Raw genomic sequence first — 26,713 nt, 5'->3', positions numbered from 1 at the left:
TAGGTATGTATCCTAACCTAGTGCGAGCAGAGACAACATTATGTCTGCGGACCACAAGTCCATGTCGATGATACTTGTGTGGATAAGGAAGAAAGTGATCATAGTATTGGATAGATATATTTTCAGCCCATTCACCAACCCTGTGATGTATTGTAGGGAGAGGAGAGGCTGGACGTTTTCTCTTTCGGTAGGTCATGCTGGGCTTATATTTAGGCCTATAAGATCCTTATTGGATTTATTTTAATATGTGAGCCTAATAATAATTTTGTTGCTACTTTTTACTTTCAGTACCTGAGTTCAGTACTTTAAAATGAGATTCTTTTTTACTTCTTCTTGAGTACATTGACATTTGGATGTTACTTGAGAAACATTTTGCCAATGTAACAATACTGTACTTTTACCTGAGTAACAAAGTCCAGTACTTTTTTAATTTTTGGATGTATGTACCTGTATAGTATACTGTGTGTGTAAAATCTCTCCTTCATGGAGGGAGAGGAGAGTGACAGTAACACCTGCCTGAATCGTATCACAAGTTGATGAGTACAGCATATTTTGTTTATTTATACAGAAGTGTGTATGCAGTACAGTATAGTATTTTTTTTTTTTTTTACAAAATATTGTATGTGTACAGGGATGTTTCCTTAAATAAATAAAGCCCTGAGTCCATGCAAGATGTGGAGTTTAGACTCACGGAAAACTTTTCCCAGGTCCCAGAAAACTTTTCCCTGGTCCCGGAAAACTTTTCCCAGGTCCCGGAAACATTCTGGGGGATGTGCGATATGTTTGCCCATGTTAATTTAGCTTCATTTCTTTCAGGGGACATATTGAGCTGGGAATAAAGTTTAGTTTCTTTTCAAGCTAATTTCTAGGTATTTAAATGTCTTATGTGGTATCAAAAGTACTGAAATTAATTTGAGAGTGAGAAGTGAAATATCTTGAATGATATCAGCCATCAGCAACCTTTATATTTTAAAAGAAGGATGACTGTTTATTTGTCTGTACAAGTCTCTCCTCGACTTACGACGGGGTTCTGTCCCAACGACCAGGTCGTAATTCGAAAAAGGGAAAATAATACATACAGTGAAAGTAATCAATTATGAAAAAAATTTTTTTAATTAAGCATGGAGACTACATTAATTGGATGAAGGGCTGTCGCATGTCTGGGTTGTCGTAAGTGTGCTTACAGGGGTTGGGTACTGTTTGAATTGCCATGCAGTCCTTGCTAAGTAGGCACATATCTTTCACTCATTCGTACATGAGAGCCTCTCAGTAGCTTCTCAGTTTTAGTGAGGTAGTAATCTCACTCTTGGGCTTCACGTGCCTCACCACACATTTCTAACTCCCGACCCCCAAGCAGAAGTGATTTTGGGGACTCTTGACCATCAGCAGATTCGTGATCAATTACTGGAGGCAGTAATATTAGTTGTAAATATTAATAACATAATAAGACAAGTGTCCTTTACCTTATCCTGCTTACAAATCAGTATTATTTACCTTGTACTGCCAGCCTCACCCCACTGCATCACACGCACACACACACACACACTCCACTTCATGCACATTCTCAACTCTTCCTAGCCACGTGACCCACCTTGTGATAAGTACAGTGATATCCCCGTTAGCCGGAACAATTGGTGCAGAGCACTTCCGGGAATGTGAGATTTCCAGTTAACGAGACGACTCTCAAACCCAGAAAAAAACTCCCCTATCCCTGGAATTTTCCGGGTATCGGGAAAACTTTCTTGGAATTTTCCAGAAAATGTGCCCTTCGGAAAATCGTTCCCAAAGCCGGAATTTTCCGGAAAATTCAGGCTTTGGAAACAATTTTCCGAGAAAATTTCAATTCCGGCAATCATAGAGTTCCGGGTTTGAGGGATTCTGGCTAACGGAGATGTTACTGATATATTTATTTCTTTATTGTTTATATAATGCATGGCCAGTTTGTGCCAGGGGGATTAAGGAAAGTTGTGGTTCCATACTTTTCTAAGCATCCTTTGTTAGAAAAATTTGGGCAAGGTATATTAAGTATTTTGGGGGAAAATACTGGATATCCCCCTCCTCCCTGACTTCCCATATTACGTTTGAAATGTTCATACTGTTTAACTTTCAGTTTTTGGGAGAGTATTGTTTACTAAATGTAATTAAAAAAATGAAGAACCCACATCTAAACAACTTATAAAAAATATATCTGAACTTTTCAGTAATTAAGGCCTTTGATACAGTATTAGGAGGTCCCCGACTTAAGAGCGCCCGCTGATACAAATGGGGTTAAACTTATTTTTTTCTTTCATTTACTGTGTTTTATCATTCTATTTCTTCTTTTGTCTTAAATTAAAAATGATTTTAGATGTATATAAGGACTTGGGCTATGATATAGTGGGATTTTATTTATTTTTTCAGTACGGTATGCATATTGCATGTGTCCGACTTCTGATCGTCCTCAGGACACCCTACCTAAAAAATTAATGTTATGTAATCAATGGCATTAATCATTATTGAACAAAGAATTTTTCTTAGGATTTTTTATTGTTGATGGATTGGTGTAACTACTAACCTCCTTATGTACTTAAAGACCTTAGTTGTTTAAGCACAGTAATAACATTGAAAGAGAATGGGTGGAGAAAGCAATTGAAGAAATATAAAATGGAAAGGCAGCTGGAAACTTTGGGATAGTTGCAAAAAAATGCTGAAAGCATCAGATGATGTAGTCATGTCAATGGTAGTGTACTGTTCCAGATGAATGTAGGAAGATTGTTATCATGAATACAATACTTACAAGGGTAAAGGTGATGCACTTGAATGTGGGAACTACAGGGGCCTGAAGCTGCTAGATCAAGTTATTAAAGTTGTAGAAAGAGTGATTGAGAAATTAATAAGGGAGAGAGTCGACATAAAGGAAATGCAGTTTGGGTTTATGCCAGATACTACGGGAACTACAAAGGCAATATTTATGGCTAGGCAGCTACAGTAGAAGAGAAATATTGAGGAAAAGAGAAAAATTGTACCTGTACTTCATATTTTGTAGACTTACAAAAGACATGACAGAGTACCATGTCATGTAGTAAAGGAGTACCTTGTTTAAATGGTTATGGCATTATGTCAAGACTCAAAAACCTCTGTGAGAGGAATTGGTGAGGAAAGTGTTCAAAGTGAGGAATTTGAGGTAAAAGTGGGAGTTCATCAGGGATATGTCTCACCTTTGTATTTATTGTGGTGCTGGCGGCAACATCACAGGATTTTAGGACTGGCCTGCCCTAGGAGTTGTTGTTGTATGCTAATGACTTAGTGCTTGAGAGCAGATAGTATTAAAGAGGCAGTGGCAAAATTAATAAATGGAAGTATGGAATAGTTACAAAGAGCTTTAGAGTAAATGTAGCAAAAACAGTAGTACAGCACAGTACTGTACACTACTACTGTCAGTACTGTATTGATATGTGGTGTGGGTGGGGGATCTGTGGTGAAAAGTGGAAAATGGCCATACATACAGGTAGTATGCAAGCAAGGTGTTGGCAGGACCTCAATAATGTGTAACAAGTAGGGAAGTTGGGTACACAAGAGGTACAGTCGAGTAGATGGCAGACTTTAAGTGTTCTGTATGTGCAGCTAACAATGTGCCCGGAGTAAGGAGGGAGAAACTCAGCATTGGGGGTATGACCATGGACTATGTCAGTGAGTTCTGTTACCTGGGTGACATGATACCTGAGGTTCTGACTATCTACAGAGATAGTGAAGAAGATAGATTAAGCGAGATAGTAATGACTACCTGTAGTAGCAATATTAGTAAACAAATAGGTAAACTAAACCTAATAAGTCACCAGGTCCCGGTGAGATATTTGCCAGAGTATTAAAGGAATATAAGGAAGAACTTAGTATGCCCTTAGCAAACTTGTTTAGCATGTCATTAAAAACCAGTGTAGTACCAGAATCCTGGAGGATAGCGAATGTAAAATCTATTTTCATAAAGGAGATAGATCACTATCCTCTAACTACTGTCCAATCAGTTTAGCATCAATTGTAGGCAAGTTACTGGAGGCAGTAATTTCAAACTCTATTCAAATTCACCTCAAGAAACACAAATTGATCAATGATTCCATACTTGGCCTCACAAATAAGCTTTCATGTCTGACAAATTTATTATAATTCTTTTCAACTGTTTTCGCATCACCGGATTACGGACACGATTATGTTGCGGTATACCTTGACGTTAGCAAAGCCTTCGACAGGGTTCCCCACGAAAGACTAATACGTAAAGTGGAGGCACATGGAATTGGAGGAGATATTTTAAAATGGATTAGGGTGTGGTTACAGGACAGAAAACAGAGAGTCAGCATTAATGGCACTAAATCCGATTAGGGTAACGTCACTAGTGGAGTACCCCAAGGCTCAGTAACAGGACCATTACTATTTATTGTATACTCATGCATAAATGACCTAGATATAGGCGCAGACAATAACATAGTAAATTTGCTGACAACACTGAAATAGGGTGTGTAATTAAATCTGACGAGAACTCCGCAAAACTACAGTAAGAGTTAAGAAAAAAAATTGCATGGTCTGCAAAATGGTTGATGAAATTTAATATGAGAGAAATGTAAAGCACTTAGTCTTGGAGATGTAAACAGAGAAACCAGATATCAGATTATCAACGCTGATATAGAGAAACCCGACTGTGAGAAAGATTTTGGGGGTAATGATAAATAGGAATCTTAAACCAAGACAACAATGTGTATTTGCTTGAAACAAGGAGAACAAAGTACTTGGGTTCATACAAGGGAGTGTTAGTTATAAGACTCGCGAGGTCATCCTAAAACTATATCTTGTACTTGTGAGACCTCACTTGGATTATTCAGTTCAGTTTTGGTCACCACACTACAGAATGGATATCGAATCCCTAGAAAGCATACAGAGGAGGCTGACAAGACTAATCCTGAGCATTAGGAACCTTTTGTATAAAGACAGATTAAAGCATCTGAATTTGCACTCCCTCGAGAGACATAGAGTGAGGGGCTATATGATTGAGGTGTATAAATGGGAGTCAGGGTTAAACAAAGGTGATATAACAAATGTACTTAAATTATCCAACCAGGAACAAATTCGTAGCAATTGTTTTAAATTAGACAAATTTAGATTTAGACATGAGATAGGCAAACACTGGTTTGGAAATAGAATAGTGGATGAGCGGAACAAGTTACCAAAAATCATCATTAACTGGAACACGCTGGGTAGCTTCAAATATGTATAGGTTGGACAGATATATGAGCGATAGGAGTTGGGTGTAAAAGGGACTGGCCCAATATGGGCCAATAGGTTGCTGCAGTTTCTTCCATTCTTATGTTTTTTATGCTCTTATGATCACTGTTGGTGAGGTTGCTGAAGCCTGGTCAGTTGGTGAGGGTGCTGAATCCTGGTCAGTTGGTGAGGGTGCTGAAGCCTGGTCAGTTGGTGAGGGTGCTGAAGCCTGGTCAGTTGGTGAGGGTGCTGAAGCCTGGTCAGTTGGTGAGGTGCTGAAGCCTGGTCAGTTGGTGAGGTGCCGAAGCCTGGTCAGTTAGTGAGGTGCCGAAGCCTGGTCAGTTGGTGAGGTGCTGAAGCCTGGTCAGTTGGTGAGGTTGCTGAAGCCTGGTCAGTTGGTGAGGGTGCTGAATCCTGGTCAGTTGGTGAGGGTGCTGAAGCCTGGTCAGTTGGTGAGGGTGCTGAAGCCTGGTCAGTTGGTGAGGGTGCTGAAGCCTGGTCAGTTGCAAGAGTCACAAGTGGCTAGGGGATGTTCAGGGAGCTGCTGCCTTTATTGAAAGCAAGAGAACATTCCCTCTGAGTTAAAGGAAGAATGAGTGTAGCTGGTGTGAGAAGTATGATGTTGTATGGCAGTTAAGCATGCACAGTTAAAGAGGATGACATAACTAGAGTTGGGCAAGCTGAATCGAGAATGATGAGGTGGATGTGTAACATAAGATTGGAAGACAGGAGAGCTAAGAGGGCAGCTGGGTATTTAGAGTATTGGCATAGAGGCAGGCTGAGATAGCTTAGGCATGTGGAAAGAATGGATGAGACCAATTGGGTCAAGAGGTACAGGAGCCTGAATGTGGAGGGGAGGAGAGGTAGGATACACCAAGAAAGACATGGGAGAGGTTGTATGATATGACATTAGAGTTTGGAAACTGACAAGAGAATGTGCAGCAAGAAAAGCTACAGTACCATCAAGTAACTATGGCTAACCCACACAACCGTGGAAAATGGCCGCACAAAGAGGGTGGCTTTGATAAGTAAAATAGCAAATGAATAAACATACCAATAGCATTCATATTTTTTCTTATTAGGGATAAACTTTGAAAACTGAGCCTTGCTTTGTCTGGGAGTATATATTATTTTATATTTGTTTTATTGCATGCATCTTACAATACATACTGCCCGTTCAGTATTGGTAATCTTGCAGTGGTAACGTCAAGTACTGAAATAAATCAAGGCTTGTAACAATGTACAGTAGGTTTAATGGTTAGGGTATAATTTGTAGGTTTAATTAAAAGTATAATTAACACTTAAAAATTTGTTTTTAGGGGTAGTATAGTGAATATTTCAAGATGGAGGAAAGGTTCATATAATTTAGTACTGTACAATACAAATGTAATTTTTTAGGTGCAGGTGATGTACACTTTCCCAAAAAAGTATCGGCCCCTTTACTCATTGAAACCATGTGTCACAATGGACGAATATTTCCAATCACTAATTGTGATTCCCGCATTATGTTGGTAGGCCTGCCTTACTAGTATGTGAGGTTGCCAGTTATTGTTTCTGGAATTTGTTGTAATTATGGTAAATCATCGTGCTCCACCTTTAGTAGAATAATGTAATAATATTACTGTAGTGAAAATATATCAACGGCATTCAAATAATGGGTGTTTTCTGCTGGATATCCATGACCAAGACTATTACCCGAGACTCACTGGAAAACACAGCTTGCACCAACAGACATTGTCTCGTAGTGTGCATTAGATAATACAGTTTTCTGTTGCCAGCATGAATCATGAGATGATATGTTATATTCGTAATTGTTACCTCATCAATTGAGGTAAAAATAATATAAAAAATGCAGTAAATCATAATGTCATTGGAATTGGATATAGCATCATAATACTGTTTTTGCAAATGAATGTAATATTGCATCATAGTGTTTAATAATTAGTTTGAAGCGATTCCATTGTAACCTCGGTTCATGAAAACATAGTAATATTATATTCCTATTTGGCAACCCATCCCCTGGGGTTGAAATAGTATCTAAGGTGCATAAATCAGCGGGGTTACTCATGACATTATTTGTTTTGCATATGGTATCACAATTCATCCTATTTCATTACATTATGTAGAAAATAGGTGATATACTGTAGATATCGTGGTGATTATCAGGTGCAAGAAGAATGAAAGAAAGGTGATACTCACAATCAGAAGTACCAACTGAACCAAGACTGCTGTGCACGTGTTATTGTGTTCATTTCCCAATACAGGTACTGTACATCAGGCCCAGGGGGGGAGCGATAATTTTTGGAAGAGTGTACATTCGCCAGCAAATGTCCTGTTGCCTCTTCTGATGTTTCATGAACCCCAAGATACAGACTCGGAACCAGAAGCAGTAAACATTGATTCATTATTCAGTCCATGGGTGTTTTGGATACAATAACATGAATCTCGGGGTTCATGGAACAGCAGAAGAGGCGACAGGACACTTGCTGGCGACTGCACATAACGGTATGTATATCTGTTCACACATAAGGCATTGAGTAATTGCTGTTTTCTGTGGATTCACATGCCTATTCCACCCATCATAATTAATGGGAACGTTCATGTGGATAAGGAGGAGCTTCCATTCTGGAGACCTCACCATCATATAGAGTATTAACAGGAATTTTCTGGTACCCATAGACAACAGATTTTTGGGGGAGAGTGTCGAGTTTGCTCTTCTTCAACCAAATGTCTCATAGGTGAAATAGACAATAAATATGTGGAATGAAAAGAGATAAAGAAGAAATTGTGACTGAATGGATTTGATAAATGTTAATGGTTGCCCGGAGAAGGTTAGGCGAGCACCAGAGGTCTAGTGTAAGGCGGTTATTGTCTTCCTGTATAAAGGGAAGAAAAGTATGAATGAGTGTAGGAATTTTAGGAAAATTAATCTTTTGTGTATGGAAGGTAAAGCTGTTTGTTAGGATAATGGTTGATCCTGTTAAGAGCATTTACAGAACAGCTTCTGGGTTAGGTTTAGTAAGGGAAAAAATGTGCAAGTTTAATATTTGGGGCAGGTTGGAAGAGAACAAAATTAAAAGAAAAGATATTATACATTGTGTGATGTGAAGTACTGTACCTTGGGTGGTAAATGTATCAGTATCAGGAGTGTGTAATGTGACCTGGATTACTGAAGACTTGTATGGAAAGACCAGTATAAGATATGTAAAGAAGAATGGTTGATTGCTGAATGGAAGTGTATAATATGTTGACACAGAGTGGGTGTTAGGTTAGGTTTGTTATATGTAGATGATGCTGTATCATTAGGAAAGTCTAAAAGAGAACTGAAGAGAGAGAGAGAGAGAGAGCGAGAGAGAGAGAGAGAGAGAGAGAGAGAGAGAGAATTGTTGAAATATTTTGATAAGTTTTTTGGAGAGGAATGCAAATAGTTAATAGTGGAAAGAACCAAGTGTCAGCATTTGAAAATTAAATACAGACATAATGTAATGTTACTAATGAATGCAGAAGAGGTGTTGGATAGGGTAGGTTAGGTTAAGGTGGGAAAGGGTGGTTAAGGTAAAGTTCAAGGGTGGATCCAGGGGGGGGGGAGGTCCGGACGCCCCCTTCATCAGAAAATTCCAATACTTTTTCTCCCCCCCCCCTTTTGATATTCCTAGATCCGCCCCTGGGTAGGTTAGTATTAGAGTGTTTATTCAGGTGAAATAAGCTGGGCTGTCTAATTTTCAGATGATCCAAAAACTCTTAATTATTATTAATATTATTTATTTATTACAGGTATTATTATTTTTTTTTGGGGGGGGGGGGTTAAGCTTCTTTTCTACCTTCTTACACTTGACTTCATCTTCCTCCTGAACCATCTCTTCCTAGACGTTTGTGTATCTGGATTAGAGTAAAGAAAATAGGTAGATTTAATTTTATCTATACAGTAAATATACTGTATAGAGGTAAAACACCCCTTTACTTGATGTGAACTGTCGTTTTATAAGTTAAAGTTCTACATGAAGGGCAGGTACTTAAAGAAAACGCTCAAAACTCACAAACAAAAGCGCATCTCTGTTTGGATGACGTCAACAAGATCAACAATATGGAGGCCTCCCCCCTCTGTATGTTTAACTCCCTTGGGGGCAAGATAGAGTTAAATGAACCGTTCCTTTTAAGTCGGGACTCCCATAACTTTTCCCCCTTTCTGCTTGGCCTTAAGTCGTTTGTGTTGTGCTCTCCCGTTTAATTATGTTAAGTGGGTCTAGGAGATGGTACAGAGGCTGGGGGAGGTAGGGTAATGTATTGTTTACATTACTGTTGATGGTGATGAAGGTAGAGGGTAGCGGAGAGAAGGGGAGGGAGACTGAAACGCCATTAGTAGGAGACAGAATCCTATGGGTATCGTAATTAGTACAGGTATTACCAGTGTAATTAGTATGAGGATTAATATTGTTATTTGCATTAGTATTTGTATAATAGAACTAGTATTGTTATTACTTATTAGTGTTGGTAATAGTATTATTAAAATTAATATCGGTATTAACAGTAAAATTAGTACAAGAATCAATAATAACATTAACATTGGTATTCAAGATCAGGAGATTATACAGGAATTTCTTACAGAGATTCTGAATACAGTAATTGAATTAATTTGAATACATATTTTACCCTTTTCAATCATACATTGTGTAAATGAAAAATAAAACATAAAACAATAATAGATTGTGTATTGAATACTGTGTACCCGGTAGACACTAAGTGGCTTTCACAAATAAAAATTATATAAGGATTCACTAAAACGAATAACATATTGTATAGGTAAATTCGGTTCGTCCTTTGACAATTGTTTCTTACTTGGTTACGTGCAGTGAAAATATATAATACTGTACTACCAAACCCTATGCATATTTAACACACACACACACACACTCACTGTGATCTCCAAACTCTCTATGTGTCTAAACCTATACGTTTATAACTTCCGATAATTTTTGCAATACACTTTTGCAAATAAGCGGATTTCAAGACAGGTTATCACTGCTTGATAAATTTTATAACTTGATAATTCTATAATAATCTCCAGCATGAGGCAAGGCAATGGTGTGTGTGTGTGTGTATAAGAATTGATTGAGCTCGTTAACAACTTCATGTCTGCTCGTTATAAAGTCGAAACACCGATAATCCTTTGGAATACATTCATGCAAAGAATATTAACAAGTTTTCAAAATTTGTGCTTATTAAAAGTTGTGTTGCCTGTAATTCATATCCAGGTGGGTAATATGTATCGAGAATAAGTAAAAGTCTGTGTGGGAACTTTTAAGAATTCATATAATTAAACGTGATGGAATATATTAATAAGATTTGTAGATCATTAATGTGAACCATAATTTTCTGAACATATTGACCAAGTTCGTCTGTTTGAGTTTGTTTTCGTAATATTATTCGTTTGTTTTCTCGTCTTTAATTCATCAGTTTGTTTTACTTGAATTGATTCAAAGTTTCACACTATTGATATCTTTATAAAAAGAAATCGTATACAGTACGTAGTTCTTAAATGATTAATACGATAAGCCATAATCACTACGGTAACTGTTTATGCTAAAATGTAGAAGAGGAGACAGTATCCCTCCTTGTCTTACGCCGCTACCAGTACAGTACCGTGATAGGCTACCTGACCCCTACGTCTCTACCGTAACACTGTAGCCTCCTCTTTAGTCTCCCAGTTACCGTGTCAGGTTAAATAGTTATTATCAATATTTTCCTTTACTTAATCATAAGCCTTGGAATAATCAATAATTTTTTTTTTACTCAAATGTAATTCCTTATAATTTTTTTCGTTTAACAATGTATCAGGTATAACCACTGTTCACGCACCTTTTCCAAAACAGAATTGTCTAAATGTACTTTAAAAATCATGTAAAAATTACCAACTTGTAAATCCTAGCAGGTGACCGTCTCCTTTACGGGTGTATAATAGCCTTATTTACCTTCTAATCTTTTGTAATGCTTTTTGATGCCTCGCTTTATCTTGTCCCGTCTTGCGTGATATAACAAAGCGTATAAACATGTATTCATTGGGTGAACAAAATAATATTCAAGATTTATTTGATATCGAATGTAGGAAGCGAGAGTGAATAACACCATTTCCCGTACCACGATTTACTTTCATAATAAATTTTCTGGTGTTTTTTTTACCGAGATTCGTAAATTAAATTTGGTAGCGCCGCAGATTCACGTAGGAGAAGGTGGAGCTTTCTTACTTTTATTATAATTATTTCCTTCAATAGTGTTTAAACTCTCTCTCGAACACGTTTGACAGATCTCCAAGCTAGTGTTACTTTAAGTTTCTTTTTCCTTCTGATTAGTTTAACAAATCTTGCCGACCTTACGGAGACGGAGTTAACAAGTAGGTCATACTGTGTGTGTGTGTGTGTGTGTGTGTGTGTGTGTGTGTGTGTGTGTGTGTGTGTGTGTGTGTGTGTGTGTGTGTGTGTGTGTGTGTGTGTGTGTGCGACCTAAATGTACTTTGTGATATTCCACACACGTACACACACACACACATACATAAAAATTTATCTTGAATTACAATGTTACTTCCCATATACGAAGCGTCTCTCTCTCTCTCTCTTTCTCTCTCTCTCTCTCTCTCTCTCTCTCTCTCGCCTCGCCCCCCTCACATCTGCCAGTGGTGGAGATAATAGCCTCTGGCAGTAAAATGCTCCCCACTCCTACACTGTCACTGTTTTCATCTCTTAACATAAAACCTGGTAATCTGTTCTGCCTTATATAACTCTCCTGCGGTAGAGAAATACATAGTGATGTAATTCAGTCAGTTGGTAAAGGAAGTTAAAAATTCACCATAAATAAAATGTAGAAATATATAAAATCTATACCATGACTAAACACTACGTAGATATTATATTATTTTGTATATATTTCTACTATATTATATGATGCTGAAAGTGCATCTGGTGATAACTTTATATTAAATAATTTTATGCCTGACTTTTAATTACCACCGTGATTTGAAATGCATTAAATGATTGTGTTTTTTAATCAGTTTTCCTATTTCTCAAAATCGTTGCATCAAATATATATCCCACATAATGGAAATAAGCTTAGGATGGCTCTGTTGCGTTATCCTTGGTCGAATTGACTTGCTGTTTACCATTATTTGTACACCTGCGCTGCCTGTGTTCATTGTGTGTATGCTGGGTACAGTGTTTGTAGCTATACCTGCAACGCCTATGTACGATGTTTGTATACCTACGCTGTAAAAATTTGTAGATACAGTCCATGCTGTACGTACACTGAAATTTTTTTTTGTGTATCTACACTGAATCAATGTGAAATTGAATGGCGATTTTATCGAATATCTATCTTTTTATCATTTCCCACCACATTCAACTTTACTGCCAAGACCCGTGTGGTCCGCATCAGCGCCCTCACACGATGATCACCGTCACTCTCCACCACCGTCACTGCTCCCTCCCTCCCTCCCTCCATTACGCAGTTTCCGCCTCCTACTCTCCACTGGCATCCAATTGCGATCTTGTCCCTGGTCTCTGTTGTCTTGATTGTGGTCCCTGTCAGTCGTGAGTCTGCCTGGATAAGTCTCATTGTTAGCTACAGTTGGAGACTCACATGCTGGCTGGCTGGCTGGCTATCTCTGCTGACTTTCTCTTGCTGCCAGTTACAGTTGTAGGATCAGAGAACTTCACGTCTGATCTTTGGCGTAGGCTGTATGGCTCCTAGCCAGCTGTTATTTCTCCGTGGAGTGGGGCTTACGGCTCCTACACAACATCTGGGAGGAGAATTCTGTTTTTTTGTTCTGCGTCTTGCCCAATGGAGTGTGTGTATAGGGGTGGAGACATCACTGGCATTCTGTCCGTAGGGTTACCGGTTAGAGTCCAGGACACTTCCAGTAGTGAATGAGTGTTTAGCTTGACAATTAGGGAAGTAAAGTCAATTGGAAGCAGTGCCAGCCACATTGCCTCCTTGTGCACTGAGAAAAAGCAGGTCGCGGGGCCTGTGGAGACACTAGTATGTTTACTCTTCCCGTTGATTGTCCAAGTCGACGGAGATTGTCAAGAATTTCTAGACCTTCTCTCGGGATATCGCTGGCGGTGTCTTCAGACCTTGGCCCAAGTTTCTCAATGCTTGAGTTTATGTCTCCCTGACACCTGACTATCTTCTGTCCCCGTGCAGTATATGATGTGTTAAATGATTCACTCTTGCTGTTGAGTCATCTCATAAACTGGTAAGTTAGAGCACAACCAATTCTCTCCATAATAAGAGTCGGTGACAAATTTTATATTGGTTTTCGAGGCTAACAATTCATCATGGAAATCAGTGACTCATCTTTTGCACCTCCATGAGACCAAACTATTACACATCCAGTACAGTTACATCATAACAGTGTATTTTAGAAGAGCTTCACAACATAACTACCTTCTCCTGCTGTCTATCTCTCGCCAACAGATGGTGCCACCTTAGCTTTTCCATCTATATGGGAATTAGGTTGATGTGCTCAAGGACTACTGTATATTATCCTTGGATGTGCTCAGCTCTCGGCTCTGCGTATTTGTATAATACACATACGTTACAGGATGTATCGTGCGCCTGTGTATTACAACGAAAATACAGTCATGTACAGAGTTCTGTCTCATAATCTTTAATTGTTGATGGATTAGTGTAATGACTAACTCTAGTGCGCACGTAAAGACCTTGGTTGTTGACGTATTGTAATAACATTATAAAGTTGACGTCGCTACAACATTCTGCAGTATTTGAAATGTTTTTTTTGTGATCTTAGTAGTTATTTCACTGCGGTGTTGTCGTTTTCATGTATGTAATCCGTATATGTATTAGTACAGTACAGTAATCATTCTAGTATATATCATGCATATATTAATATTCGTTTTATGTATGTATGTATTAATAGTTGTTATAAGTATATTATATACATTAGTACCATTGCTAACCTGAGCATTGCCGCTAAAGGTATTAATACTGTAGTAAGTGTATTATAAAGATAGTATTCCCGAGCCATGCAAATACATTACAGTACATGAGTGATATTACCAGGTACAGTACATGTTGTTACCTGATGGAAAGGTTAACCCGTTATTTATTAAGCTTATCCTTATTATACTTATTGTGGATATTATTTTTATTGTTATTGTTGATGTTATATCTGTAATTATCTTTATTAATATTGTTATTATTATTAATGTTAGTAGCATCATTGCTATTATTTTTATTATTAGTAACGATATTATTTTTATTAGTATTATTAGTATTAACCTTCATGTGAATAGGATGAATTATCAAGGATTTTTTTATATTTTTTTTTATTTTTTTTGCAACAAGGCAGAACACTAACCCTAAGAGCTCGTACAGGGTTCAATAATACCCAACAACTGACTAACATTAACGAATTCGTGGCTTTTTTTTTCCCTTGAATTTCCATAAACATTTTCAGTGCCTGGTGTAGTAGAGCCGCTCATGAGGGAAACCGTAAAAGAGGACACAGGTTCAATTAATTCTCTTTTCCTCGTTCGTTTTCCCCCCGATTTTTTTCTTCACTGTTTATTCGTTTTTACTCCGCTTGTTGCCTAAATTTATCCTTTTGTTTTGGCCAATCCTCGAGGCTATAGTCTACCAGGGAGTTCTCTTACGACTAATTAGCTAAACCGATCCCTGAGGGCGTTGCCACAAAGGTGCCTCATAGTGCAGGCGGGAAGAGGAGGGGCAGGAGGAGGGTAGGAGGAAACTAGGCCATGGAGAGATTTCCTTCTCCCTGTAACAACAAAGACCAACAAACATGAGTTATGTTCGTTAACTTATACTAACGGAGGTGAATTATACCTGTGCAGTATATAAACACCTGTTCTGGCTTATTAACACACACATAAATGGGAATATTAAAGCTAACTAAATACTCTATGTTAGGTGATTCGACAATTCATATTACTAAACTGATAAAAACGTCAAAAAAGTCACACCAGTGTAATAAAATTTTGATCTCAGAACATTGACAGCCAAGAGGAAGACTATATCAACCTTGTAGTTAAATCTTGTCTGGTCTGTGTTTTTTATTACGGCTCGCACTTGTAAGCCTCCAGGAGCTAGACTTCATTAGTGATGCTGCGACACACACACACCACACACACAGAGTACCACTGTGGCAGTCTTAGTGCCTCCCTGTGTACCAGAGTTGAGTCTCTTGCAGGGATGTGGTGGCGGCTTTAGTAATACTCCTCCCGCCTCCTTTCTCTCCCTTTTCATCCTTTCTCCTCCCCATCCTCCCTTTTTCCCTTCTCTTTCTCCATCCTCTCCCCCCTCCCCATCCACCTTCTCCTTTTCCTCCTCCCCATCCACCTTTTCCCCCTCACCTTCTCTCCTTTCCCCTCTCTTCCTCCATCTTCTCCTTTCCCTCTCTCCTCCCTCCAACCTCCCCCCCCCCTTCACCTTCTTTTCCTTCCTCCTTCTTCCATACCCCTTTCCCCCTTCCTCTCCCCTGTCCATCACTCCACTCCCCTCTCTTTTCCTTCTTCCCTTCCTTTTCCCTCTTCCACTCTCCCTGACGCCGCCTCCTCTTTCCCTCCCCCCCACCACTCCCTACTACTATCTTGCCTCTAAATCTGCCTATATATGTACACGAACGGTTACTAGGACTACCACATGTGTACAAGAACGGCTACTAGGACTACCACATGTGTACAAGAACGGCTACTAGGGCTACCACATGTGCACACAAGTTTTTTTTTCCAAGGCCTGAGACAAGCGAGTGAGTGAATAATCTTGGTAGTAAGAAGAGGAGATGGGAGACCGGCAGGGGATGGGAGAGCAGGAGTGGACTGGAGAGCGGGAGGGAACGGGAGAACGGGAGGGGATGTGGGAGCGGGAGGAGATGGGAGAGAAAGAGGAGGAGGAAGTATATCATCACTAGTAAATGTCTTTCCCACACGATATTCTTTCTTCATTACAGGATTATTGATTAAGACAAAACAAAAGCAAAACACAAATTAACTCTTATGTTTATTACCAATTATCTTCAGTAGAAGCGATTATTAGTAAACGTTATTCATAATTAGTGTTTTATTACCACGTTCGTCAATATTAGTTTAAGTTTGGTGTTCCATCTTTTTATTTACCTGTGGCACCTATGTTTACACAAGTATGGCGTCACAGTGTTTACTATATGGTAGACAGAACGGCTGGACTTGCTGGTAGTTTTAACCCTTGAGTCTTGGAGGGTTGAATCGTCGTCCTCAAAGGGTTCACACGTCTGGTTGATCGCCTAATGATATTACTCCACTTACAACAGAGATCCTTCCGTCTAATTATTCTCATTGGTCCCCAAACAATATGACAAAAAAACACGATAGAGAGGAAATTACCATAACATAACTTTCACCCAATAGAGTTCATTAAACTTATCTCTTTAATTTATTGTTAATCAAGTTGACGAGATTATCACAAACAAATTGTTTTTTCTTAATTAGGATATTTATCAGCTTGTACACAATGGTAATAATCAACTCATATTTTGTCAGGGTAATGAAAAATAATACTTAAAAGTGTAGCTAATTATTCAGTGTTCTGCTTATAGTCATTATATATTATCATTCATATATCACTACTTATAAAAAGTATACCAAGACTCGAGAAACATTCAAGTCTTAAAAAAATATATACAGTAAATATTAATAATAATCGCTGCTTTATAATTTCCTTCATAGACACATCTGACCTCCCACCTGTTGTTAGCTGCTACACTCTCTTACCTTCATTTATAATTCATCCCCGTACGTGTATATTCCTCATTTATTATTCTCTCTTAGGTTGTAATTTCATTTTTGTGAGACACCTTATACCCTCGACTTTCATGGGGAGGATTATGGGAGAATCTGAATATTTAGCTCAATCACTCTTTAGTATTTAATAGAGTAAAAATAATAATAATAACATTAATAATAACTTCCATGCCCTGATACACACACATTATGTTATATGATTATAACGATGGTATAAAAATTTGATTAATGTGTCCTTTTGCTATATAGGATTTTGTGAAATATAAGGAATGTTTAGTTATGTCAGGATACAGGATATAAACATTATACAGTTTATGACAGGATATAGGATATAAACACCATATATGTTAGGATACAGGATATAAACATCATATATGCCAGGATACAGGATATAATAAACACCATATATGTTAGGATATATGATTTAAACGCCATTTGTCAGGATACAGGATATAATAAACACCATATATGTTAGGATACAGGATATAAACGCCATTTATGTCAGGATACAGGATATAAACACCATTTATGTCAGGATACAGGATATAAACACCATATATGTCAGGATACTGGATATAAACGCCATTTATGTCAGGATACAGGATGTAAACATCATATATGTTAGGATACAGGATATAAACGCCATTTATGTCAGGATACAGGATATAAAAACCATACTATATACAGTATATTAAGGGCAATATATCATAGTTTTAAACCATATACAGGTAGTTGTGTATTATTATAAATATCTGGGTAAGAACCTTATAATTGGGAGTCTAGGAAGTCTTACATCATGAGACTCTCTAAAGGAAACTTATGAGAGTCTTCATAATGTTTAAAAGAGTCAGTGAACTTAATTCTAATGTACTATTTTGCGCACTTGGGGTAATGTCATTGAGTGTGTCATGTTTTCGGGGTATATTTATAAATACAGGAAAACACAAATAACGAATTACAATCAGTTATATGAAAGATTGATTAATGCATTAAGAATAATAAATATCAACACTGATTTTTGTTCTTTACTTTTCTAAATTACAGTTTGAAAAATTAATTTAAACCCCATGAACTTAGCTATATTAAATATTTCACTCTGGTGTGGTAAAAAGTATTTATATTTGTCTATAATTGATAGTTCTGCTAGTTTGTAATTAAATCTATTGACACGAGATGAAATTACGAATATTAATGAACCTGGTTGGAAAAAAATAATGAGTCTTTGTCGTCTCTTCTCTATAATTCAGCTACAGAATTTTCAATATGCATTTGTCCCTTCGGAGATTGAAACATAATACAATATTTACAATACAATCAACAAAATATCTATAACAGTTTTAATGGTATATTGAAGTGTGTTATATCATGAGTGTGGGAGAACCTGTTTCTTGCCTCACTAACTTGTTTTAACAGGATGTCGACACTGAGGAAGTTCTTTGTATATTGTCATATCAACGTTTATATGTCTGTCTAGTGTCATACCAGCGTTTATTTGTTAATTTATTGTCATATTGTGATACTTTGGCCATATGAATAGGGATGATGGGCGAATAATAGGGGTGACAATGGTTGAAACTGAGGGTAGGAGGGCCAGGGAAAGCATAGGTGGGTTTGACGAGTAGTAGTAGTAATAGTAATAGTAATAGTAGTAATAGAATAGTAATAGTAATGAAGTAGCCACCCTCTGGAAGAAGCTATCAGCATCAATTTCATTCCCAAATTAGTGAAACATCTTCACTTAACCCCAGCAGAAAGATCACTCCTTGCACTACCACCGAAACTGGGAGGAATGGGATTATCCAATCCAAAGGAGATTGCTGCCACCGAACATCAAAACTAAGTTAAGCTCACAACAGCCCTCACCAACCATATAATAGCTCAGAACGCAACAGGCGAGGTGGATACCAGTGAGGTAAACAAGATTCGACGGTCCATTACGACAGAACGACAGCACGGCCAAAGTAATCAGTTGCAGCAACTGATGCTGCAAGTGCCAGAGAATTTGAAGAAAAAAAGTAGCTATAGCGCAGGAGGTGGGCGCCTCGAACTGGTTTAACTACGTTACCGATAAGGTCAAAAGGTTTCAGTCTTAACAAACAAGAATTTACAGATGCCAATGCTCTAAGGTACGGTAGGCCAGTAGAAGGTTTGCCCTCCCAACGTGTGTGTGGCTCCTCCTATGACGTCGACCACACCATGGTGTGCAAGAAAGGGGGCCTCAAATGCATGAGGCACGACGAAGTTGGGGATCTCACTCCAAATATGTTGAAAGAAATCTGTCATGATGTCAGAGTAGAACCGACCCTCCTTCCATTGGAGAATTTCCAACAAAGGACTTCAAATACATCCAACTAAGCCTGCCTGTGTGGACGTCAGTGCTCGAGGATTCTGGACGCGGGGACAGCGACTCTTTTTCGACATAAGGATATTTGATCCCATGGCCGCATGTCACCGTAACCTAGCTCTCGATGCTGCACACAGGAGGAACGAGAACGTCAAAATTAGGGCATATGGGGAGAGAACTCAGAACGTTGATTAAGGCAGCTTCACTTCTCTGGTGTTCACAACCTCTGGTGGGATGGGACCAAGCGCAAGATGCTTCTATGCCAGACTCGCGGAGGTGTTATCCGACCAGAAGCAGCACAGAAGTTATGTTACAGCCTGGTTGAGGTGTCGACTGTCCTTCTCTCTCCGTAGGTCTGCTTTGCTCTGCCTCGGGGGAATGAGAGCATCGGCCCCAAAACCGACAACAGTTGCAGATATTGACTACGAGGCAACAGTCACTGAATGCCGCATAGATCTGCGGCTCAACTAACTCAACACAGCTAGGATAGCCACTTATGTATTGTGATAGTTAATTTTAAGGTAATAAAATGGCGGCGAAGGTGTGGCTATTGGGGGAGGCTGGAATTCATTAAAAAATTAATAAAAAATAAATAAAAATAGTAGTAGATCCCTTAGTAGTAGTAGTAATAGAATAGTAGTAGCAGTATCATTAATATCATTGTCTTAATTACTCAGGCCTGTTTCTCCAGATCACAGAACTTATAAAAATCAAATAATTGTATCCCCCCCCACACACCAAAAAACTTCTTTGTTACTTTACACTTTATTGGTAATGTTAAGTGTAATGTGCAGCTGGAGGCCGGAAAATACAATCAACTAATTGCCTCTGATTATAGCGACATTGTTTTGCTTCTTTCATGGTTGTTGTTTTGTTTTCGTGGTCGTATTTCTCTCTGTCATTCAATTAATTTTCATTCCTTGTATTTGATGACTGAGTTATTGTGTAGTTATCGGTCTAATTTGTTGATGGGAAAAATTAATCATAGTAATGGGAGAAATAATAATATACAAAGTTTCTGGTGGTATAGTGACGTTGTAGGATATATCACCCCTCCTCCTTACACCCTACGTCTACCTCCCCATCCCTCCCTACCTTCCCATTCTCCCCCTCACTGTAGCGTAGCTCTATTTCCACCTTCCTTTACCTCCCCTTCCTGCCTCCTCCCACAACATCTACCTTCCCCTCTCCCTCAGCCCCCGTGAAAAGCGATATACCGTTTTTAGTGTAATTCTCTGATATCCTTTTTTTTGCCTTCATTCATTCATTCTTTTATTTCATTTCTTTCAATTATAATTTTTACCAATCCTTTTCTGTCTCCGAGTCCTTCGTCTCTCTCTTAACTCTCTCCAAACATAACGATTAACACCATTCACCACGTCATTACAACTCTCTCTCTCTCTCTGCTTTTTATCTGTTTAAGAATGAGGAAGGATAAAAGTAAGAGGTGTATGGGAAGTTGGAAACAGTGAATATGTACAAGTATAGTATTAAGATATTAATCCGGTGTGACGTTCTACCCGGTATGAAATTTTATCGGGACACAGGAAAGGCTTGTCTCAGGAAAGGCTTGTCTGAGTGTATGCATGGACGTGGTATTCGCTTTGTATGAGTGTGCTTCTGTGTTGTGTATGTCTATGTATATATGTTTCTGTGTATTTTTGCTTAGATGTACTGTATATATGTATTGTGTATGTCGATATCTATGCATATAAAATGGCATCATTTTAATCTACTACATATAAACGCCACATTTAACTCCTACGTGCTGACACACATTCCACCAGTAAATTGATAAACAACATCTCGAGTAACGTCTCTGTAAACTGCTACATATTGACCACAAACATCACTGTACGTATGGACGCTTCATATGTTACAACTTTGTCAGAAACTGTCGGCCGACACCATTGTCAACAACACTGTCATTAATGACCACTTTAAACACCATTCACACAGCCATTAAAAGAAAAAAGCTCACAATTATATTTCTCTCCACATGAATCAACAAAGTGCAGGTTTAGGTGACTCCCGTGAGAACTCTGGTTTAATTAAAACTAAACTTCTGGGATACTGAGGGAGATGTAAATAATGGCGTGGTCATTAAACAAATGTGAATTGGTGTACGATATGAATTTATTGTATTACCTCAGTCTCATAGTTCCAAGGGTTTATATATATATATATATATATATATATATATATATATATATATATATATATATATATATATATATATATATATATATATATATATATATATATATATATATATATATATATATTATATATATATATATATATATATATATATATATATATATATATATATATATATATATATATATATATATATATATATATATATATATATATATATATATATATATATTTATATATATATATATATTTTAGGGGTTACATTTTAGAAATACATTCAATTAGTTTTTATTTAAGATACGTACAGCAGTATTCCACATTTTGTATATATAATTAAAAAATGTCCACGCTCAGCCCGCGGAAAATTTCTAATATAACTAAAATACAAAGACTCCGGCGGGTTTTTTTTCTTTTTTTAGGCAAAACTAATATCATATTTCTTTTTTGAATGGGAACCAAAAGTTTTTTTTTGCGATGTTTTGGAATCTAGATGTATAACATTTGACCATGAAGGTACCTCTCGGTGGTCCAGGGTCCTTCGTGGCCCTAGAGACAACACGGGCCATATTTCCTTCAACTCATGCAAAGGAAAGCACTATTTACTAACCTTATTCAAGGAATCTGTAATATTCTCACTCAAATTATAATTAATATCCTAATTACTATCCTCGTTCATGAGCTAATTACTATCCTCCTTCAAGAGCTAATTACTATCCTCCTTCAAGAGCTAATTACTATCCTCCTTCAAGAGCTAATTACTATCTTCCTTCAAGAGCTAATTACGATCCTCCTTCAAGAGCTAATTACTCTTCCTTCAAGAGCTAATTACTATCCTCGTCCCAGAGCTAATTACTATCCCCCTTCACGAGCTAATTACTATCCTTCAAGAGCTAATTACTATCCTTCAAGAGCTAATTACTATCCTCGTTCAAGAGCTAATTACTCTCCTCCTTCAAGAGCTAATTACTATCCTCGTTCAAAAGCTAATTACTATCCTCCTTCAAGAGCTAATTACTATCCTCCTTCAAGAGCTAATTACTATCCTCCTTCAAGAGCTAATTACTATCCTCATCCAAAATTTAATTATTCTTCAATAACTAATTACCCCGTATTTAATTATCCTCGTTAAAGATCTTACCACAGCTTATGACGAGAGATAAGCTCAGGGAAGGAGACCATGGACGCAGAGAGACATATGAACATACAACCCCATCCCTTGCCTCCCCTTTCCTCCCCACCCTTTCCCTTTACTCCCTTTTATTCCACCCCTTATCTTTCCACCCTTTCCCTTCACTCCCCTTTCCTCCGCTATCCTTCCCAACCCCATCCCTTTCTTCTCCTTCGCTCCCCACCCCTTATCTTTCCACCCTTTCCCTTCACTCCCCTTTCCTCCGCTATCCTTCCCAACCCCATCCCCTTCTCCGTCACTCCCCACCCCTTCTCTACCCACCATTTCCCTTCACTCCCCTCTCCTCCCCAATCCTATCCCTTCCCCTTCCCCCATCAAGAAGAATCTCCCCCACTTCCTCACTCACATTTGCCTCTAAGGAATTTATGGGGTTCGAACAGTGGCACTCTACCTCCACCCTCCCCTTCAAGGGTGCCAGGCGGCTGGTGGCACTAATGGGTATAATGCGTAACCATTAACGCATTGATCGAGATGGAGCGCTTAATGGGAAACCCTATTCCTCTCCTCTCTTAAGCGGCGGGAGGCAGATGTGAGTCCTGGTTCTTAGGGAGTCTCGTGTGTGTGTGTTTTGTTTCTGATTGGCGATGTGAGAACTTACCTGACTGGTTCCTACCTGACTGACTACGAGAGATTTTCGTATTTAAACATTCTCTCTAGCTCTAAGATGTGAGAACGTGTCAATCGTTCCTATTTAACTCTTGCTCCTAACGAAGGTGTCTGGTCGTATCTAATCAACTCACTATACGTCACTGAGGTGGATTTTCAAACTTTCGTATGTTGAATATTATCCCTATGTAAAGATGTTGTGATAACGTACCTAACTGACTTACGTATGAATGGAAAGATAGATTCTTAAACTATCATACAGGTTACGTGGAGGTGTGCGAGCGTCTCAAATTGACTCGGGTAAACAATAATGCAAAGATCGATCCACAGTTGGGCTTTATTATTCTTCCCTGAACTAGACATAAGAGGAGGCACTAGTCCAACTCACAATAAACTTGTACACAATGACCAAATGTCAAAAGTCCTTACGTTAATTTTTTCCCTCAATCGGAAGAAAAAAATTATACAAGACGTCCTCAGATTGACTCCTGAAGTTACAAAGCAAGGATTTTTAAGACCGGTATTTCCTTCTGAATGGGATAAGTGAGGTCGGTCACTTAAGCCACCATACAAATTGAGATCCCAGGTGTGTGTGAGCAGGAAAAAGGGGGGGGGGTGGGGGGTTAGGGAGGTATGCTGGAAGCGAATAGGGGTGGTTGGAGGCTGGGGAGGGTGTTGGAGGGAAGTAGGGGTGGTTAGGGGCTAGAGGATGGGTGTTGGAGGGGAATAGGAGATGGGTGCTGGAGGGAAGTAGGGGTGGTTGGGGCTAGGGGATGGGTGAGGGAGAAGGAGTGGTGGTTGGGGGCTAGGAGGTGGGTGCTGGAGAGGAGTAGGGGGTGGTGGTTGGGGGCTAGGGATAGTTATAGAGCTGTCGGGGGCTGTGATGGAGGCTCTGGGGCTGGAGAAGGGGAAGGGGGCGGGGTGGGGCAGATATTTACTGTTCTGGATAAGGTTTGATGACAGTATTGTAACATGATAGGGCATCGAACTAATCCGTGAAACGTACGTACATGTGTGTGTGTGTGTGTCTGTACTGTACATGATTCAGGGCTACTGCTGACGTCACAGATGTCTTTATCACCAAGTGTTAAATATTATAATATCACAAAGATGCTCTGACGTGTCTCGGATATATGACGTCACTCATCCACATCCCTTTCCAATTACACGTATCAATATTCCCTCAGACGACTAGATAAATATAATAGTCACAGGCCAATAAGTGGAATAGTTGCCTCCTCTACCAACTTTTGACAACAGAACAATGTATAATTTTAGTTTTCAAAGGGTGTGGGAGGTTAGAGTCCCCTGGGGTACGGTACACCGCTTTGACAGTAATAGTTCAATATATTCCTCTACGTCCAGCTATATAACGTGTACAAATATATTCTCTCGGTCTATAGTGAAGTTTGGTGGGGGGAGGTGTGGGTCCAGTGCCTGCCTCACACTCTACTCCCTTACTCCCTTACTCCCTCACTATCTATCTTGCTCACTCACTATCTCCCTCACTCACTATCTCCCTCACTCACTCCCTTACTCCCTCACTATCTACCTTGCTCACTCACTCGCTTACTCACTCACTATCTCCCTCACTCACTCACTCACTCACTCACTATCTCACTCACTCACTATCTTGGCCCTGGCCTCACCTGCCTCACCACATCCACCCACCATCCACCTCACTCCACTGCCCCACCACCCTGCCTCATCCATTATCTCGCCTCACCACTCATCTCACTGACTTGTCTCACTCTCATCACCATCTCACCTACCTCACCATCTGCCTCACTCACCATCTCACCTCGCTCACCACCACTGCCACCACCATCTCGCTCACCTCACCATCTCGCCCACTCACCATCTCACCTCGCTCACCCACAACTCACCACCACCACAACTTCACCTCACTATCTCACTATTCACTATCTCACCTCACCTCAATGCATCTCGCTCTATTCACCATCTCGCCCACCACCTCTCGCTCACTCACCATTCCCCACTCACCATCTCACTGCTCACCACAACTTTCACTCACCACCTCACAATCTCACTCACTACATCTCACCCATTCACCATCTCACTCACCACTATCTCATGCCTCACACCCACATATCTCACTCACCTCACCATCTCGCCCACCACATCCTGCCCACTCACCATCTCACTGGATCATCTCACTCACCACCTCTCACCACCTCACCACATCCCCGCCTCACCACCATCCTTCACCTGCCTCACTCACAATCTCACTCACTATCTCGCTCACTCACTATCTCGCTCACTCACTATCTCACTCGCTCACTCACAATCTCACTCACTATCTCACTCATTCACTATCTCGCTCACTCACTATTTCGCTCACTCACTCTCTCGCTCACTCACTATCTCCCTCACTCACTGACTCACTCACTGCGACAGAAATGTGGTGAAAGTCATATCCTTGAAAATTAGTCTAAAGTTTAATTTCCATAAAAATGATTAATAGTTAAAGATCTAATAGAATTGTTGAGGTCTGTGAAGGAACGTAATCTTTTAAAATAACATTAAATTAAACATTAGAATGATACACGAATTTAAAAGGTTTTAAATAAGACTTTTATACATTTATACATGAAACTATAAATAAAAAAGAGAGACTTTTGTCCTTAACAGCTTCATAAATCCTGCATTAACATTCAGCATCCAGTGAATTATCAAATTATTGGAGGAATTTGATCTCAATCTCTGTGTCAATAATAAAGATAAATAAATAGATAATTAAAACTCGACCTCAGAAGCTGCTCAGAGTATTAAGGTCACTCGCGAACTCAATACAAAAATCAACAAGTCAATCGTGAAATAGTTAAGGCGATTCCATAACTCCTTTTAGGCATGATGGAAAACCTTTTTGTGTGGGAATTGAAACTAACTTGTTGAACCGCTCTGGGGGTTCACTATGCGTATCTGAAGGTGTGAAACTGATATTTTAAACATACAGATGCAGAGGGATGAATCACGAGAGGATTAGACATCTCCCAGTTTAGTTCACCTGAAGTTTAACCATCCTCATGCTAACCTAACCAAACTCACCCTTACGTAACCTAACCAAACCAAACTCACCCTTACGTAACCTAACCTAACCAAACCTCACTTTACACCGAGTATCTGGGAATGGTGGTGTCTAAACGTATGACTGTATAACTACGTCCTAACTCACAGGTCGTAGTTATATTCAAACATCTAGGACAGGTTTAATCTCCTCTTACGGTCATTCCTGATAAATTCTCAAAAATTCGTATGTTAAAAAAAATCTTCCTGGAAGTATGAAAAAGTATTCTAATCGATACACACTTAAGTTACGACAAGAAAAAATGGCGTGGAAGTTGCACTGAGACATTACCG

This window comes from Homarus americanus, unplaced genomic scaffold (assembly GCF_018991925.1).
Source record: "Homarus americanus isolate GMGI-L3 unplaced genomic scaffold, GMGI_Hamer_2.0 scaffold27153, whole genome shotgun sequence".
Classification (NCBI taxonomy): domain Eukaryota; kingdom Metazoa; phylum Arthropoda; class Malacostraca; order Decapoda; family Nephropidae; genus Homarus; species Homarus americanus.
This window is presented reverse-complemented; position numbering follows the sequence as displayed.